The following is a 16,838-nucleotide window of genomic DNA, read 5'->3' as shown; positions in this document are numbered from 1 at the left end:
TCATCACTTTTATATTCGTGCCAGTACTTCGGTGCTTTTGCCTTTGTAAACCATTACTTTGGTGCGTTTATTGAACCAATATTTCGGTGCCCTGAACCATTATTTCGGTGCCTCATTATGAGCCAATACTTAGGCGCTTTAAGCTAAAGTGAGACGATCTTTCATCAAGTCGATCACTTAGTGCGTTTGATCAAGCTGACTAAATCATGTCAATTACTCAAAGGGGCTAACTGGCGTACCAAGGAACCCAAATTACTAAACTGGACCCAAAAAACCATAAGGAAGAGCCCAGAACTCTGTCACCGCTCCAGCGCTGGCCAGAAGCATCTGTCGCGAGCATTTGCCTCTGTCGCCGCACGACAGAGTCTGTCGCCTCGCGACAATTCTGTCGTTTGGCGACAGAATCGGGGTTTTAAAACCCGTCTTCTTCCTCATTTCATTTCGCTGCTCTGCTTTAGTTTTTTCGCAAAAACTTCAAACAATTCGTTCTTGCTCGTTTCTCAACCAAATTCGCTCAAACTTGTTGCAAATCGAAGCTTTTCTCATCTATTTTCCCGATCTATGTAAGTTTTGCTCAAACTCTACTCGGTTTTTGATGAATTGCACGTTCTTGTTTGCGGTTTTTTTGAAAATTCGAAACTTCTCTTGCTTAATTTGCTTTGTTCGTTGAATTTTATGCCTTGAACTTGTTTAATTATGCTTGTATATTACCTTGGGAGTGTTTTGAGACTTGTTTGACTCAATTTGGTGAAGAAACGAACAATTCACCATTGTTGGACCTCTTAAAGTCGTGAAGAACAATGTGAACCGTTCTTGGTATTTTAACTGCTTTTTCTTGTGCAATTTGTCACAAATATTCATCATATGTTTGCAAGAAATTGTTTATTTGCTCAAAGAATAATTCCATGCTTGTTTGAGATTTTTACTCTGTTTTAGTACTACGTACTCTTTTTTGTTGAACATAGTATCATGCGGCTTAGGCGAACTTAGATACTGTAGAAACTTAAGTTTAATTACTTTTACAAACTTTAGCATGGCTAGACGACGTGGTTCGAGTTCTCGGTCGAGGGACACGCGTCAAGAGGACGAGCCTACTAGTGAGGGTGAGGACGTGCCTTCTACCTCCGGGTTGGGCGCGATGCCTGATTGGGATGAGCGCACTCTATTTCACGCGCCAGTTCATCATCTGTCGGAGAGGATCCGACACGGTTTAGCGAGTGGGAGGACCCGTGGCCATGGCTCGGGTAACTCCACCATCGGTTCTTTGTACGACAGTTTCATCTGCCGTGACGAGGAGCTTCGACATCTTTGGGAGTCATGTGGGTTTACTCCCCTGCTGCAGGCCACCCGGGCCATGTTTTCATACGATGGGGGCAACCTCGTCGTTCGGACTTTGGTGGAGTTCTTTTGGGACACCACCAACACCTTTCACTTTCCCTGGGGTGAGATGACAGTCACTCCAGCTGACTTTAGTCTCATCACGGGGCTAGAGTTCCAGTCTACTCCACTTCCCTTCGACGCTGGCGTTACTGTCTACTCGCCAGAGGTTTTGGAGTTGTTGGGGCCGATCGGCATTCGGGCCCGGGCTGAGGTTCAGTCGGGACAGCTGAGTTCCCGATGTATTCGTCGCTGCACATTGGCTGCAGCTTTTGAGGATGATGCGACTACCCGAGAGCAGCGGGTGCGCATCTTTGTACTGATTCTGCTATCAGGGACGTTTTCCCCTGATCGAGGTAGTAGAGTACTACTGTACTACCTGCCTGCCGTCCGTGACCTAGGATTGGTCGGGACATATGATTGGGCCAGCATGGCCTATGCTGATTTCTTATTGGGCTTACGGCGTTCCTGTCGCCACAAGGCCCTATTTGGAGAGGTCGCCCTGTCCAGTTTCTGGAGAGTCGTAGAGGTATGCCTCTTTCTTATCACTTAGATTTTGTTTTAGATTTTTAGGAACATGTTTTCACTAATTCTTGCTTTCGTATAGATTTGGCTCTACGAGTACTTTCCCTCTCTCGCCCCAGCGAGGCCTTCTCCTCGCGTGCTCCCCATTGCTGCTAGTTGGGGAGGCCGCAGGGGTCCGCCGGAGGTGTTACGCCTTCGAGAGATGATCCTCACGGTGAGTTTTTGTCTTAACTTTTACTTTTGGCTTTATTACCTTTAGCATTAGTGTCTTACTTAGTGATATTTCAGGAGCCTAGCCCGGTGTATCGACCTTGGGCTGGTTTCCCCATCTCTGCGCTAGCGGCGCAATACACAGCTGAGCGTAGCTACTTTCTGGGGACGTATGATGCGGTGGTCTACCTAGGGGAGCGGGTAGCCATCCAGCACTCCTCAGATTCTTTCGTGGTTCCAGCTCCTCCACCCAGGTTCATGTTCCATGATGCCTTGCAGCGGGATCGTGCTGGTGGTCCTTCGCGAGGTACTCATTGGAGGTCCCACATTCTCCTCGAGCATAGCTATGAGGAGGATCTGCTACCGTTGCTGGCGCCGGCTCCTGTCCCTTCAGAGGAGGCAGCGGTATGTTTTCATTTGTCTAGTTTTATTTGTCTTAGGTAGCCCCCAAGTATCCTTTTAACCTTCTATTTTTAGCAGGCTGGTCCCAGGGAGTTCATTCCTCCGAGGATGTCTATACGTTACCAGGGTACGTATGGGCCGATCGAGGAGCTCATTCCGCCTGCTCCAGAGGGGGAGCAGTTTGTGGAGCGGTCTATCCCTCGTCACCAGACTCGAGTAAGTAGTTAGGCCATTTTAAGTGATCATTGCATTGGCTTTATGTTCGCTATTCTGACTTGATTGTTTCGACAGTTCTCTCGCGAGGTGGTGACGGCTATGGCTAGGTGCATTGACGCCTTTCGCAGCCAACTTGTGAGGTTGCGGAACCGTGCTACCTGTCGTAGCAACGATGTTGAGGAGGTATTATTTTACTTTCACTGTTTTTGGTTTTATTTTTGTTATATTGGCTAATTTTGAATTTATTTTTGCAGGGGCAGCCTATTCATTCTCCACGCACTCGGTCGAGGCCCGAGCCTAGGAGGGAGACTACTAGGTCCGACTCGAGGCGTCGCCGGACTACCTCTAGTGGACGAGGTGGTCGTTCTGAGGCCGCCGCTGTAGAGGATTCTGCGTCATCGCCGGAGGATGCTCCGACCGGGCCTACTGTTCGAGGTGGGATGGGTGGTGGGACGTACGAGTTTGGCTCGTCATCGCAGCAGCCCCAGCCTCTTTCTGTCGGGTTTCAGGGTGAGGTTAGGTGGCCTGGCCCTGAGCTGCAGTTTGCGTCATCTGGTGGTCCAGGGGACGATGATGGACATACTCCGCGGAGTAGGGCGTTTTTTGATACATTTGGTATCCCTCGCGATCTGCGACCTCCGGCACCATAGTTGTACCTGTATTTATTTTTATGTTTGACTTTTGTAGGACTTTGTCTGGTGTATTTATGCGACTCATGTACTAGACACTTGTATATATGCATTTATTTATTAAACATTTTATTTAGTTTGTCATTTTATAATGTACGCGTTGTGTGTGGAAAAGTGTAATTTTTGCGCGAAATTTTTCCGTCATTTTTAATATTAGTGGAGGGTATACCGACTCTCTCCCCCAAAAGAAAAAAGAAAAAATGAGAGCAAGCTTTGAAAAAATAGGCATTATTATTATAATATTGATAATGATGGTCATAATAATAATAAATAATAATGTTAAGAATAATGAGAAGAATGATAATAATAATAATAATAATAATAATAATAATAATAATAATAATAATAATAATAATAATAATAATAATAATAATAATAAGGAAAATAAGGGTAATAAGGGATAATAATAATAATAATAATAATAATAATAATAATAATAATAATAAGGGATAAAACAGTAAGTCAAGTCAAATTCGAAGTCAGATACGTAAAAACACGGTTTCCTACGCGCAATAGGTGACGCTGTTTAAGGAAAATACTGGGTTGTTCCTTGGTGGAGAATCGACGCGATGATCGGTTGTAGTAACCAGGCATATTGTCGTCTCCCGAGCTTGTCAAGACTAACTTTTTATTTCCCTTGTAGAGTCTTGAGACAATATGGTCTTGCACAAACCATCCCTACAGGAGATCTTCGCCGCCCTTAAGAATTTCCTGTGTCACAAGAGATTGAGCGCTTCGATAGATACTGGAGTGGTAGGCCTTTATGGGAGGTGATTGCCTATAAGGAACCGCCTTGTCTGTCAAACAAAGTGAAGCAGTGGCTTGATGGAAGATTTCAAAGACCTCAAGAGACCAACGTGAAAGACCGACTGGGTGACAAGAAGATTCCTGCCAAAGAGCGTCTAGGGGAAAGAATTGAATTCAAAACTCCTATTATGCCTAGGAAGAAGAGTGCTAAAAAGAATAAAGGAAAAAGAAAGGTGGATTCTACCGGAAAGGAAGTTTGGGTAGAGAAGAAACATGGAGTCCTAGCGGAGGGAGAAACTATTGATACCAAAATAGAATGCAGATCTTCTAACGGTTGTCTCCTAGCGAAAGTTATGGATCAAGAGGAAGAGAAAGAAGAAACAAACTGGAAAAGAATGAAGAAAGAGAAGAAAGATTAGAACACTGCTTGTCTTTTGATTTATTAGACAAATTTAAATTTTGCTTTAGTTAATTTTTCAGCTTTTATTTTATCAATAATGTACTTTTCTTTATTAATTAATAAAATTCCAGCTTTTATTTTAATTAACTTTTAATTAAAGCAATGAAAATAATTACAACATTTATTTTTCGGAAAATTAATTCGAGTACGAAAGTCGAAAAGATTTCCAGAATACGTGAAACTTGTCCAGACACTTGCAGAAGATTGGCGTCGTTGCCTGAGGTGCTGTCGCCGGCAATTTGACTCTGTCGCCTGGCGACAGACATTGTCGTCTGGCGACAGAATCTATTTTCTGGCGCTAGTCTTGAAACTTTGCAGACATCGGTTTTTTGCTTCGGGGATACAGGATCTGAAGAAATTAAAGTGGCCGCACCCAATTCGGGTTGCCTACGTATCCTTTATTTAAGGAATCAGGCCAAACGTAGCTCTTTTGAGTGTTTCCGCGAGTATTTATGGGTAGTATTTCTTAAGTTGGTCAAGATTTGTCATATTTGAAAATTCATTGCCATCCATGTCAGTTAATTTAGCTGCGCCTCCTGACAGGATTGTTTTGACAATGTATGGTCCGGACCAATTAGGGCGGAATTTGCCTCTTGGGTCTAAAACATTTTTCCTTAATGCTTTCAATACCAAGTCCCCAACCTTGATATTTCTAGTCTTGACTTTTTGTTGAAATGTCTAGCCATACGGGTTTGATAACATTGGGTATGGTGTAGAGCTTCTAGTCGTTTTTCATCGAGTAGGATTAGCTCTTCATATCGTGCTCTAGTCCACTCAACTTCATCGAGTTTACTTTCTAACGCGATGCGTAAAGAAGGTATTTCTAATTCTACAGGTTGTACAGCATCCATCCCGTATACTAAATTGAATGGTGTATTTCCTGTTGATGTTCGGATTGACGTGCGATATGCCCACAGTGCAAAGTGGAGTTTGTCAGGCCAATCTTTATAATTTTCAGTCATTTTCTCGATGATTGTTTTTAAATTCTTATTAGCAGCCTCAACTGCCCCATTTGCTTGAGGTCTATATGGAGAAGAATGGTGATGTTGAATGCCATATTTTTGTAGCAATTCTTCACATTCTGCTTGAAAGTGAGTTCCATTGTCACTTATCATCTCATGTGGGACTCCGTATCGGCAAATAATGTTTCTTTCGATAAAGAGTGCTACATGTTTGGCGGTGAGTTTAGCATATGATTGTGCTTCCACCCACTTTGTGAAGTAATCTATTGCAACCAGGATGTATTCATGACCTCCTGTTCTTGGGGTTGTAATTTTTCCGATTATGTCTATTCCCCATGTAGAGAAAGGCCATGGTGAAGTATAGGTGTAGAGAAGAGATGGCGGAATATGTTGCAAATTTGCATAAATTTGACACTTGGGGCATCTTTTTACATATTGATGACAATCTTTGTTCATGGTAGTCCAGTAATATCCTTCTCGCATTATCTTTTGGACTAGCATTTTACTGTTAACATGTGTTCCGCATATACCCTCATGGATAACTCTCATAGCCCTTTGAGCATCCTTTTTACCTACACATAATAGAGCTCGTCCATTAGGTACCCTTTTGTATAGTTCATTTCCTATGAGTACAAATTGGGAAGCTAAGAGCCTTAATGCTCTTTTTGCTCTTTTGTCAGCATGAGGAGGGTATTCTCCCTTGGTGACATAATTCAATATATCTACGAACCATGGTTCCTCCTCTGGTTCTTCTTCTTGAATTATTTCATCATCCTCTATAGCTTGAATATATGCAGGTCTATGCCTTTTCTCTATGGTTAAAGGCATTTGTTCAATTTCTTTGGGTATTCTAACCATCGAGGCTAACCTTGCCAGAGCGTCGGCGAATTGATTTTCTTCTCTAGGTAGGTAAGTGTATTCTACCTTTTCCAGTTGATCGGTGAGAGTTTCCAAATATGTCTGGTAAGGAGCTAAACTCTCACTCCTAACTTTCCATCTTTTGGAAATTTGATTAATGATTAAGGATGAATCTCCAAATATCCGGAGTTTTTTCACGCCTAAGGCTAAAGCGGTTTCGAGGCCTACGACGCATGCTTCATATTCAGCTGCGTTGGTAGTGACGTCGAAATCCAATTTGATGGATATAGGAACATGTTCTTCCTTAGGTGATACTAATAAGACTCCTACACCACACCCTTTTTGGTTCGAAGCTCCATCAAAGTATAGAGTCCACGTGTCATCTTCTGTCATCATTAAATCTTCGTCCGGGAATTCGTTGTCTTCTAAGGGTGTTGAATCTTCTATCGGGAAATCTGCTAGAAAATCCGAAACCACTGATCCTTTGATTGCTTTTTGAGGCATAAATCTTATGTCAAATTGGGCTAAATTTACTATCCATCTTGAGATTCGTCCATTAAGTGTAGATCTTTCGAATAGATATTTTAAGGGATCCATTCGTGAGACTACATAGACCGTGTGCACGAGCATGTAATGTCTTAGTTTAGTTGTGGCCCATACCAATGCGAGGCACAACTTTTCCAGCGGTGTGTAGCGTGTTTCGTACTCGAGCATTTTCTTACTTAGATAGTAAATGGCATTTTCCTTGCTTTCTACCTCTTGTGCGAGCATGGCCCCCATTGTTTCCTTTGTGACGGTTAAGTATAGTCTTAAGGGTATTCCGAGGAGTGCTGGAGCTAATACGGGAGGATTTGCGAGATAGGCTTTGATCTTTTCAAAGGCTTTTTGACACTCATCGTCCCATATAATTGGTACATTTTTCTTATGCTTCTTAAATATTGGTTCGCATATTGTGGTCAACTTAGATATGAACCTACTTATATATTGCAACCGGCCAATAAATCCTCGAATTTGTTTTTCGGTTTTGGGCGGTGGCATGGACATGATTGCTTTTATCTTTGTAGGATCTATTTCTATTCCTTGAGAACTTATGACATAGCCTAAAAGTTTCCCTGAAGTAACCCCAAAAGCACATTTAGAAGGGTTTAGCCTCATGTTGTATTTTCTTAGTCTTTCGAAGAATTTCTTTAAGGCTATTGGATGTCCTTGACGGTCTTTTGATTTTACAATCATATCATCCACATAGACTTCCACTTCTTTATGCATCATATCGTGGAGTAGGGCAGTTGCTGCTCGTTGGTAAGTGGCACCTGCGTTTTTTAGTCCAAATGGCATTACCGTATAGCAATAAGTACCCCAAGGTGTTATGAATGTTGTCTTCTCCATATCTTCTTCGGCCATGAGGATTTGATTGTACCCTGCGTATCCATCCATAAACGAGAGAAGTGCATGGTTTGCCGTATTATCTACCAAAATATCGATGTGTGGTAAAGGGAAGTCGTCCTTTGGACTTGCCTTGTTTAAATCTCGATAGTCGACACACATTCGAACTCTACCATCTTTTTTCGAAACTGGGACCACATTAGCGACCCATTCGGGGTATTTGGATACCCGGATAAAACCTGCAGTTATTTGTTTTTGTACTTCTTCTTTTATTTTAAGGGCTACGTCGGGTTTCATTCGACGTAACTTTTGTTTTACAGGTTTCATTCCTGGAATTAATGGTATAGTGTGTTGAGCTATTTCTCTATTAATGCCTGGCATATCTTCGTATGACCAAGCAAATACATCGATAAATTCTTTTAGTAGATTAATTAAATCGGTTCTTTCTTCTTTGTTTAATGTCAATCCGATTTTAACTTCTCTTTTAATGGTTGGATCTTTTGAGATGTCAACCGTTTCTGTATCCTCAATTATTGGCGTTTTATTTTCAAGTGTTTCCATTGCTTTAATAATTTCTTTGTCATTTTCATCATTAGCCAAGCAATGTTCGTCATCTTTAGATAAAGAAAAACAAGAGAGATAAGGGGAAGAAGACATATTATTGAACTCGGAAATCATTACATCAAATAAAGAAATATCCGTCGGGATTTGATTACTAACTATCCTAGGAGCAGGAGAAGAAGAGGAAGATGCTACAACTAAGGACTTAGAAGACTCAATAGGGGGAGACTCTAATTCAGATTCTGACTCAGACGACTCTTCGAAAATTGGACCTCTTCCTGTGGTTACTGAAATCTCCCTTCCACTCGTAGTGATGATTTTCACCGTCTTGCGCCATCCACGCTCTTGATCTTCTACAGGAGTAATAAGTTTGGAAGGATCGAAATTTTCGCTTTGGAGCACTGCTTGGATAAGCGATGAATTATCCTCCACATGTTTTGGTTCGTTCTTTTCCCTTCCAAAGAGGAGTCCCATGACATTAAAGTCAAAACAAGGAGGTGCTTTTTCCTTATACGTTGGAGCTGGGATCTCGTCTAGGAAACAACAATCCAGGAAGATTTCGAATCCAGGCTGCCTTATACCATTCACAACAAAGGGTTCGGGAAATTCATGACAAGGGTAATCCTCTCTTTCTCTTATAAATTGCCCATTTAAAGTGAGAGGATATTGGTCCATGGGTATTTCTCTTTTTTGTATGCGGGCATTTCTTCGTGCCTTTAATTTTTCCTGGGCCCATTTGAAGTCTTCGCGAGTTGGTTCGAAACCAAGTCCGAAAGTATCCAGTTTAGGAAGGCCAGGAAAAACCATGTGTTTAACTATTCCCTTTTTCTTTCCTAGAGTCATTCCGGGAAAGTGTCCTTGTTTTCTTAGGATAGCATTCGTCACCATGTTTGAGTGGAGGTCATAATGAAGAGGGGTCCTTTCGTCTTCCTCTATTAAGGAGACCTCTTCGCTAAAACCCCACAAATCTTCGTCATCTTCATCATGTTCCACATTAATTAGTGGATTTTCTATTGTTTTGATCCTCATAGGTGAAGCATCGATGGTGATTGGAATGCCTCCCACTATAGCCTTTACTTGTTGATGAAGAGATGAAGGGACGGCCTTTAGATCATGAAGCCAAGGGCGTCCTAGTAGCAGGTTGAAAGAAGCTTTGATATCTACTACTTGAAACGTAGTGGCATGTTCAATTGCGCCTGCTGTTATATTCATAGTGATTGTCCCTAATGCCTGTCGTCGTGAATTATCATAGGCTCTTATTCCTTGGGTTGATGGGGATAAATCCTCATCTCTTATTCCCAGCATCCTGGCGGTTCTAAGCGGGCATACGTTAATTGCTGAACCGTTATCAACAAGGGTCATAGGGACATTCATTCTTTTGCATATGACCGTGAGATTTAAAGCCTTATTGTGTTTGTCACCTTCCGGGGGTAGATCTTTATCTGAAAAGGTGACTAGATTAATTGGACTTGGGAGATCACTCGTGAGGAAGTTTGTGAGTCCCTCAGGAGTGGTGTCCGAATCAATGCCTACTTTAGCCAAAGCATCCATAACTGCTATTCTATGTTCTCGAGATGTGGCTAAAAGCTTCCATACGTTCATCTCTACCTTAGTCTTTTTTAACTGTTTGACAACATCGTTGTCTTCTATGATAGGCATGGGAATTTGCTGGATAGAAGGTATGGGTTGTGTTGAAACGGGAGATTGATTGTACTCTCCCGGATCTAGTGAGGACATCTATAGGTGAATCTTCCTCATCCCAAATGTCACTTACTGGATAAATTGTTGATAGAGGAGTTTCTTCAATGTCTTTAAGGTAAACATCCTCATCATCACTGTCCCATACTCCATTTATTGTGGCATCATGTGGTAGTTAAACTAGCTTTTTCTCATCAATCAAGCGTTGAACCTAATCTTTGAATTTAAAGCATTGCTCGATTGTATGTCCCCTTGATTGATGATATGCGCAGTAGTATTTGTCTGTCCATTTCAACGATTCAAATGGTCTCGGCTCGAGGGGTTGGACCTTTCCGCTCTCGAAGAGCATTTTAAACATATTTATGTATGACATCCCAATTGGAGTGTATTTCCTAGTGCTCTTTTTAGGGGTGTCAATTACTTGGGAAGAAAAGGGTTTCTTTCTCTTAAGCAACTCATTTTGCTCTTTTATAGCTTCGAAGGTTTGCGACATAAACTTTTTCAATTCCGAAAGTACTAATGTTAATGCCAATACTTCCTGTTTAGTCGCGGGTTCTTTACCGGAGGATTCGAGAGCATCTTCGAAGATTTCTTCTTCAATAGTCTCGATAGGCTTTATGAGACTAGATGGATCCTCTTGGTTTTCTTCGTCGGAAATAGCCAAGGAATCTGATAGTGGTGCAGTATTGATGCTTGGCTTCTTACTTGCAGGGGGTAATGGGAGCTTGTTACTATCAATCAAGTCTTGAATGGCTTCCTTTAACCTCCAACAATTTTCTGTAGGATGTCCTCTACCTTGGTGATAATTGCAATGTGCATTTGGGTTCCAGTTAGCCGTTCTCCTTTCGACAGGTGGATCTCCAAATGGTACAATGGGAGTTATGAGACCTTTTGCATGTAGACGATCAAACGCGGTGTCATAACTCATACCAATAGGAGTATAGTTCTTCCTAAATGGTTTCTTTTGCCCTTGATTATTGTTCATTGTTAGTACTTCATTAAGCGGAAAAGTGCTAACATTATTTGAGTGGGTAGATTTAGATGAAGAAGGATTGTCGTTCTTCTTATTTTTCCAGCCACTACTTGAGCTATTACTAGCAAGTTTTTGTTTAGTGAGGTCATCCTCAATGTTAATTCCAATGTCATATACTGCTTTGAATGTGTTTAGGTTGCTTTCGTATTTTAGATGCTTGGAATATTTTTCTTGGAGGTTCTTAATGAACATCCTAACGGATTCCTTCTCACTAGGCAATTCAACCATTTTTGCAGTGGTTTCCCTCCATTTATTGAAGAAGGAGGTAAAACCCTCATTTTCTTTTTGTTTCAGCATTTCTAATTCTTTGTGATCGGTTTCAACTTGTATATTGCATTTGTACCTTTCAATGAAAGCGGTCACAATAGATTCCCAACTAGAGGTCTTTTCTTTATCAAGTGAAAAGTACCACTGTTGACATACAACTTCTAAGGACAACGAGAATACAGAATGGAAAGCTTTCCTATCTATTCCCTTAATACCCATTACAGTTTCAAAAGCCCTTAAATGAAAGTAAGGATTATCCATAGCCTTAAACTTAGGGATGTCGTTGGGATTGAATTTTTGTGGAAGGAGATCCTTATCCACCGAGACCCCTTGAGAGCTAATCTCTTGAAATCTGAAATCATTGGATAGCTTGCCCAAACTTTCCTGGATTAGGTCCATTTGTTTCTGTTTCTCAAGATTGTTAATTTGCAGTGATAGGTTTTGCAACATCTCAGCCAAGTTGGCTACCTGTCCCCTGACTTCATTAAGTTCTTCTTGACTAGCCATTGCCTTCTTAGCCTTCCTTTTCCTACCGATTGGTTTGTCGAAAAGTAAGACTTGAACGAAAGTGTTGTCTTTGATTATACGCCCTTCCTTTCTTGACCACGCGCTGTAATTTAAACCATATTTGTTTTAATATTTGACTCTAATTGTAGGGAATATTTCAAGCATCATGATAACCCCAAACTTGAACCCCACTGTGATCATACACTAAAGTACGGTGGCGTTCCAAAGGGAAAGACAAAGAGCAAAAAGAGTCGCCAACAAGTTTTAAGGAACTTGTACCCAAAAGACAATCCAAAGGACCGTCAAATACTCCATAAGGTCTTGAACCAAATAGGGTCTGGGGATGAGGGTACGAATCCAATCTACAAAAGAAAGGACCCGCCCTATGAAAATAGGCCTCTACTTTGTTCTGCTCGTATTCATGCGCGCTTTTCGAATAACATACAAACATTATATTAAACCTACCCTGTTTATCTATGTTGGTTGAAATTAATGCACAAATAAATCTATTATTGGCGATCACTTGAATTAAAATCACATTAGCCTAAACCAAATTATTAATTATCTTATTAAGCGTGATTTCAAGTACAAATTCCCTTTAAACCTGCATAAAAGGTGTGATCAAGCAATAACAATATATAATCAAGCAACATAAGAATAAAGAATAATAATAATGATGATAGCATGATAAGGCATAATAAAGCTTGATAATAATAGCAAGATCCTAAGCATGATACTAACAAGATTAATAACAATCCTAGCATGTCACTAAGCAATAAAGATCAAAGCTTTAAACCTAACATGGTACTAACATGATATTAGAAAGAATTAAAGGCACCCTAAACATGATTCTAGAAAGCATAAAATAACATCCTAACATGATACTAGAAAGCATTAAAAGCATCCTAACATGATACTAGGAATTAAACAATAATAAGCATGCAATCTACATTATGAAAGAAATAGGGAGTAAGCTAATCTACTTACTTTGAAGCCTCGTACCTCTTTCTAATAACAAAATACACAAGTTAGTAAACTTCAATGAAAATAAATAAAGACTAATTGAAGAATCAAATTGAAATCAAATTAAACAAAGTTTTGACTAGTTTTGGACCAAACCCTCAGAAATATATCAACCTTTCACGTCTAGGGCGAAGGCAACTTCGAACTTGGCTAGATGACTCTAAGTCTAATGTATGCGGAATATTGTAAAACTAGAAAAGAGAGAAAGAAAGCATAAAGTGTTCAAGAGAAAAAAGAGAGAATTGATTGTTGATGATTGATGAGAATCGATGATTCTGAAAACAGGAATTCGGACGCTTTTTATAATGAAAATAATCCGGAAAAACACGGAATTTGATAAGGAATAAAACTCCACGCTGTCGCCAAGACTGGACTCTGTCGCGACGCGACAATGTCTATCGCGAGGCGACAGGGTCTGTCGCGCGGCGACAGGGTCTGTCGCGCGGCGACAGAGTCTGTCGCGTGGCGACAGACTTGTCGTCTGGCGACAGCCTGTATAAGCGCGTTTTTATCTTTATACAGAATCCGATCTTTAATCAACTTGATCTATGGAATCCGTACAGAAGATGAAATATATTTTTAGGATAACAAAATAATATTTTATTCCAAATAAAAAACCTTTAAAGATAATTAACTATTAATCCTATCAATATTAGAACTAAGAAGAACTTTCTAGAAACCTCTAGAAAACTATAATTAATCCTAATAGCTTTAGGAATAACAATTAACATTGGGCCCTCCTCTAGATCATTGGGCCGCATTAAAATAGAACTCCGAGCCCAGTTTAGTATTTTGGCCATAACTCCCTCAATATTCATCGGAATTGGGCTTATAATATATCGTTGGAAAGGTCTTTTAAAGCCCCATCCAACTACACTATTATTGGACCTTAATCATGGACCAAAATAAACTGAAATGGGCGTTTTCCAAATAAATAAAGCCATTTTCAAAAACAGAGAGAAAAGAAATTAATTAAAACCAAACCGCGACACTTGACTTTCGAATCACTTTCACCTAATTCGATTATGTTTCGACGCACAAGGTATTTATCACTGGGTTTGGTTTTGGGGAGACACAAATGGGTGTCTACACTAATTGACTTGACTTTATGTTTATAATAATAAAAAAAAATGATGGGGTATATATTATATATATGTTAAGGGAAATTATATTGGAGGATTAATATCCGACTTACCCGCCCAAAAAAAAATGACGGAAAATACGCATTCAAGACTCTCTAATCATGGTTATAACGTGACAAACATGTTATGTTTGTGCTTTATGTGTATGTGAGTGACATGCATTGACTACTAGTGTGTAACCATGACACTTTTAAATGCCTAAATTCAATTAAAGACTTGAACATGGTTTAAATAACTAACAAACTGATTAATTCGATTAGCAGATCCATTAATTAGACTCATTGTGATGACTCGAGTAAGAAAACTGGACTGTCGCCAAAACAACAGAACTGTCGCCACTGTTTAGAGCCTGTCGCCAGACGACAAGATTGTCGCCAGGCGACAGAAACTAAACTGCAGCGCCACAGTCCAAACTTCTGCGCCATTGCTGGAACATTAATCTGGGTTGTTTCCAGTAATTTTACTCTAAATGGTCATGCCTAAAGCCGTACTAAGTCGAATTGATTAAGTTATTAGTCTTTAATTAATTCAAGATTAATTAATTAATTAGTTAGACAAAGTCCTTTTAGTCATTAGTCAATTTATTAGTCTTGAACACAAGTCAAACAAACGGTTAGCGCACATATAATATATTCAAGCAAGAGGTACACATAGTTCACATAGTCACAAGATGAGTTTGCAACCTAACCATGGCTCTAGTTCTCTAAAGTTTGAGGATATGGGTTAAGTCAAAAAGGTCCATGGTTAAGAATCCACATGCATTGCACACAAGCCTGCCAAGAGGGTTGGAGCGAATGGACAAGATTCCGCGAGTGCGGTATGAGACCGGACTCGACGCCATGGTTGGATGGATTCACAAAACTTACACGTCCCCAAATCTGAGCTTTGCACAAAATAGTGGAATACTTCATTGGGCAGGCGAAGCAGGAACCCCCAGAGGGTTATATCCATATGTAGAACACATATGGGTTTCAGAAAACTGAGAAAATGACTCAATCAATAAGCAAAATCGAGCCAACAACACTAGAAAAGGTCAAAGCAAGAAGACAGAACCCTGGCTCGGTATTGGAAGAACTTGGCGCCAGACAACAGGGACTGTCGCCGCAAAAAAGTCCCTGTCGCCAGGCAACAGAAACTTTTTACGGGCGACAAGCCCTGCTTTCTAGACGCTAGTTCCTACATGCCTTGGCAAGTTTCTGTGTTCTTCGAATTTTCCAGTTTTCGTATTATCTTTTCGATTCTAGTCATGAAAGATATTTCCCAAATTTCCTACGTGTAAAATTCCTATGGATTGACTCATGGGGTGCTCCCATGAGGACCTTTTAATGCATATGACAATAATGTTAATCAAATCACGCATATGAAATACTTAGAATTTTTCGAGTCTCATCCGCTCATTCTAAATAATTGCCAAAATTTAATAAATTTCAGGAATATAAATAGAAATCCTCCCCAGTGGAGTCGCCAAAAACTGTAGGGAATATTTCAAGCATTATGATAACCCCAAACTTGAACCCCACTGTGATCATACACTAAAGTACGGTGGCGTTCCAAAGGGAAAGACAAAGAGCTAAAACGAGTCGCCAACAAGTTTTAAGGAACTTGTACCCAAAAGACAATCCAAAGGACCGTCAACTACTCCATAAGGTCTTGAACCAAATAGGGTCCGGGGATGAGGGTACGAATCCAATCTACAAAAGAAAGGACCCGCCCTATAAAATAGGCCTCTACTTTGTTCTGCTCGTATTCATGCGCGCTTTTCGAATAACATACAAACATTATGTTAAACCTACCCTGTTTATCTATGTTGGTTGAGTATTAATGCACAAATAAGACTATTATTGGTGATCACTTGAATTAAAATCACATTAGCCTAAATCAAATTATTAATTATCTTATTAAGCGTGATTTCAAGTACAAATTCCCTTTAAACCTGCATAAAAGGCGTGATCAAGCAATAACAATAATGTATATCAAGCAACATAATAATAATCAATAAATAATAATGATAATAATAGCATGATAAGGCATAATAAAGCTTAATAATAATAGCAAGATCCTAGGCATGATACTAACAAGATTAATAACGAATCCTAGCATGTCACTAAGCAATAAAGATCAAAGCTTTAAACCTGACATGGTACTAACATGATATTAGAAAGAGTAAAGGCACCCTAAACATAATACTAGAAAGCATTAAAAACATCCTAACATGATACTAGGAATTAAACATCCTAACATGATACTAGGAATCATAAACAATAATAAGCATGCAATCTACATTGAAAGAGAGTAATAAAATTACATACTTTGAAGCCTCGTACCTCTTTCTAATAACAAAACACACAAGTTAGTAAACTTCAATGAAAATAATAAAGAACAATTAAAGAATTAAATTGAAATCAAAATTAAATAAAGTTTAGACTAGATTTGGACCAAACCCTCAGAAATATCAAACCTTGCACGTCTAGGGCGAAGGCAACTTCGAACTTGGCTAGATGACTCTAAGTCTTGTGAATGCGGAATATTGTAAAACTAGAAAAGAGAGAAAGAAAGCATAAAGTGCTCAAGAGAGAAGAAAATAAGAAAGAGAGAATTGATTATTGTTGATGATTATGAAAACAGGGAATCCGGACACTATTAATAATGAAAATAATCCGAAAAAACACGGAATTTGATAAGGAATAAAACTCCACGCTGTCGCCAAGACTGGACTCTGTCGCGACGCGACAATGTCTGTCGCGAGGCGACAGGGTCTGTCGCGTGGCGACAGACTTG

This window comes from Chenopodium album, chromosome 19 (assembly GCF_948465745.1).
Source record: "Chenopodium album chromosome 19, dcCheAlbu1.1, whole genome shotgun sequence".
In the NCBI taxonomy this organism is placed as follows: Eukaryota; Viridiplantae; Streptophyta; class Magnoliopsida; order Caryophyllales; family Amaranthaceae; genus Chenopodium; species Chenopodium album.
This window is presented reverse-complemented; position numbering follows the sequence as displayed.